The sequence below is a fragment of the Priapulus caudatus genome, unplaced genomic scaffold (assembly GCF_000485595.1).
Source record: "Priapulus caudatus unplaced genomic scaffold, Priapulus_caudatus-5.0.1 Scaffold109, whole genome shotgun sequence".
Lineage (NCBI taxonomy): Eukaryota > Metazoa > Priapulida > Priapulimorpha > Priapulimorphida > Priapulidae > Priapulus > Priapulus caudatus.
Genome location: NW_014577170.1, coordinates 376,403 through 379,814, shown reverse-complemented (window position 1 = coordinate 379,814; position 3,412 = coordinate 376,403). Strand labels below are relative to the sequence as shown.

Genomic DNA, 3,412 nt, shown 5'->3' with positions numbered 1-3,412 from the left:
CCTGTGAAGGCACTGAACTTCACAATATCCCGGAGGAATGTCGTCAATGAAGCCATTTCGCTGTTAATGGCGATACAAGTGCAGCAGGGAGCTATCCCTAGACAGACCTCTGTGATTCCTTCAAACATCCACGCGTGGGTGTAATACAGACACATGTGCACTCAGCACGGGCCAGGATATATCCGTGTACGGTATGAGATATAGGGTATTACAGACGCCAGGCGGAATGTCTGGTTCAGTTAAGATCCCCGTGAACTATGGGTAGACGTAGGACGCTCTAAAAATCAGGGGTTAGTGTTCACAGTGAATTACAGTTATATGCCGATCGGCAACGTCAGGTGGACATTGGTTAGACGCACGCACGCACGCACGCACGCACGCACGCACGCACGCACGCACGCACACGCCCACGCACAACCCATCCTTCGTGTTTGCCAATGAACCGCCCGCACGTAGAACGTGTTGATATTGCTGTGTTGACCTTGATTTTGCTAATTGAATTGAGTCTGGCAGACACTCGTTCTGTTGCTCTACTCCTGTAGAAGCAACACGACCCGGCTGAATTCTCATTAGGCGAGAGATGGAGGAAGAAAGAAATTCGTGGAATTTTTACCCCCCGTTACAGTCACGCGGTGATTTTCACGGCAGTTTTCACATCAGAGGCCGATAACCTTTCAAGTCTTCGTCGAAAAGCTTGGCAGCGGGCGGCGAAAACGAAGTTTCGGAATAGTTTGGAGTGCGAATCGGTGCGAGCGATAAAGAAACGGATTGAGCGATACAGAAACGGACCGAGCGATACAGAAACGGATCGAGCGCAGTGCTTTGAGGTGACAAATTAAACCTGCGTGCAAAAATGTCGGAAACGTGAATGCCTTTACACGCTTCTATAACGTGCCAATAGAGGTTTCGATCATATTCCTGATTAAATACCGTAATAATCTCACGCGTTCAAAACCTTCAAAGAGGGTTCTTAATAAAGTCGTGAAAATACCGCGATTTTCGCCCTAGCGCTAGTTTTTCTAATCTAAAATATGGCAATGCCTCTATTCAGCCAAGCCGCGCGTAATGCTAAAATCCATTATAATCCGCAGCGAGCGATCTCAAATTCTCGCTCAGCATCGATCCGAAATTAGTAGCATTAATCGCCTGCTTGGAGATTTGTTATTATCCGCAATTTTAATCTGCAGCCCTCTCGTAATTTGCATCTGTTTAGGAGAGCTCACACATCCGCTCGTGTTCGCGCCCGCGCGCGCCCTCTACCGGTCACTGCACACACGAATGCTACGAAGGAGTATATATATATAAATATATATATACCCGCTAGCGATTCATGTCTCCTTTCGTATCGTTTGAGTGGTTCGCATAATCCAGCGCTAAGCTGTTGCCCGAAGCAACGAAGCCAAGCGAAGCGAGTGAGAATGTCTCCATCCAGCACGTCTCTGCTGTGGCAGGCAATCCACGAGGCCAAGCGCCAGGTTGTCGCCTTGCCTGTCGGTCAATACACCGTAAATCGTATTTGATCGTGAAAGCTGCACAGAAGTGGTTCATCCCAAACGGTGAAAACCCACCGCGCGCGAACCGGGGCAGGCCCCTTTAATCAGCGCTTGTGCGCATAGCCGTGTTATTACACGAATGACTCATCAAGGACGCGTGGTCCGATCTAATGTTAGCCGGAGTGTTTCAGCCATGGGTGTGTGTCACTATCTCCATCCGTAACCAGCTCTTTCCTCTCTCTCTCTCTCTCTCGTCTCTTCTCTCTCTCTCTTCTCTCTCTCTCTCTCTTTTCTTGTCCCTCTTTCTCTTCTAGGTCTTTCCTTGCTCTTTCTTTCCTGTCTTCTTCTCTGTCTCCGCCCTCCTTAACTCACTCCTCACCATTCACCACCCCGTACTCATCACTCACCCACTCGCTACCCTCTTCTCTCTTCTCACTTTTCCTCTCATTTCTTCTCGCTTGTCCCATCTCTCCTCCTCTCTCTCTCTCTCCATTCACCACCACACGCACCACCACCACCAACCACGACACCACCACCACCATTCACACCACGACCACCACACCACCACCACCACACCACCACCACACCCACCACCACCCCACCGACACCACTCACCACCACGACCAAACCCACCCCCCGGTCCGTGCAAGCCCCTCCTCCGATATCTCTTTCCCTCCCTCCCTCTCTCTCTCTCTCTCTCTCGCTCTCTCTCTCTCCTCGTCTCTCTTCTCTCCTCTCCTCTCTCTCTTCTCTTCTTCTCTCTCTCTCTCGTCTCTCTCTCGCCTCTCTCTCTCTCCTCTCTCTCCTCTGACTCTCTCCTCTCTCTGACCTCTCTCTCTGTTGACTCTCTTCTCCTCTGACTCTGCTCTTGCTCTCTGAAGTCTCTCCTCTGCTCTCGCTCTCTGCTCTCTCTCGACTCCTCTCTCCTCTACTGACTCTCTCTCTCTCGACTTCTCTCTCTCTCTGACTCTCTCTCTCTCTGACTCTCTCTCTCTCTCTGACTCTCTCTCTCTCTCTCTCTCTCTCTCTGACTCTCTCTCTCTCTCTGACCTCTCTCTCTTCTCTCTGACTCTCTGACTCTCTGACTCTCTGACTCTCTGACTCTCTGACTCTCTGACTCTCTGACTCTCTGACTCTCTGACTCTCTGCTGACTGCCTCTCTCTCTGCCTCTCTATCTCTCTGACTCTCTCTCTCTGGACTGCTCTGCTCTCTCTGCTCTCCTCTCTCTCGCTCTCTCTCTCTCTCTCTCTGCTCTCTCTCTTCTGCATGCTCTCTCTCTCTCTTGCTCTCTGACTCTCTCGTCTCTCTCTCTCTTAGTCTCTTCATCTCTACTCTCTCTCTCGTCTCTCTCTCTCTCTCTTCTCTCTCTCTCTCTCTCTTGACTCTCTGACTCTCTCTCTCTGACTTCTCTCTCTGACTCTCTCTCTCCTCTGACTCTCTCTGCTCTCTCTGTCTCTCTCTCTCGTCTTCTCTGCTCCCTCACTCTCTCTCTTCTCTTCTCTCCTGCTCCTCTCGTCTTTCGCTTCTCTGACTCTCTCTCTCTCTCTGCGCTCTCCGCTCTCTCTCTCTCTCTCTCTCTGGCTCTGCTCTCTCTGCTCTCTCTCTCTCTTCATGCTCACTCTCACTCTCACTTCACTCTCTACGTCTCTCTCTCTCTTCTGCTCTCTCTCTCTCTCTCTCTCTCGTCTTGCTCTCTCTCTCTCTCCTCTCGTTGGCTCTCTCTCTCTCTCGCGTGCTCGCGCGCTGCGCTATCTGCTATCACTGCGGGCTGTGTTAATGATGTGCTCTTTTACGGCGTCCGTGATGTATCGGTGACCGGCCGAGGCTGGCCGATCTCTGTTGTCGTTATCCCTCCTTCGTAGCATTCGTGTGTGCAGTGACCGGTAGAGGGCGCGCGCGGGCGCGAACACGAGCGGAT

At 51.4% G+C, this 3,412-nt stretch overlaps 1 protein-coding gene across 1 annotated transcript in view; it reads right to left on the bottom strand.

The window, feature by feature from the left end:
• The window catches only part of LOC106805309 (putative uncharacterized protein DDB_G0271982), a gene marked incomplete at its 5' end in the record, with an annotated part of 29,728 nt that overhangs the window by 636 nt on the left and 25,680 nt on the right, over nt 1-3,412 (bottom strand). The window lies entirely within an intron of this gene.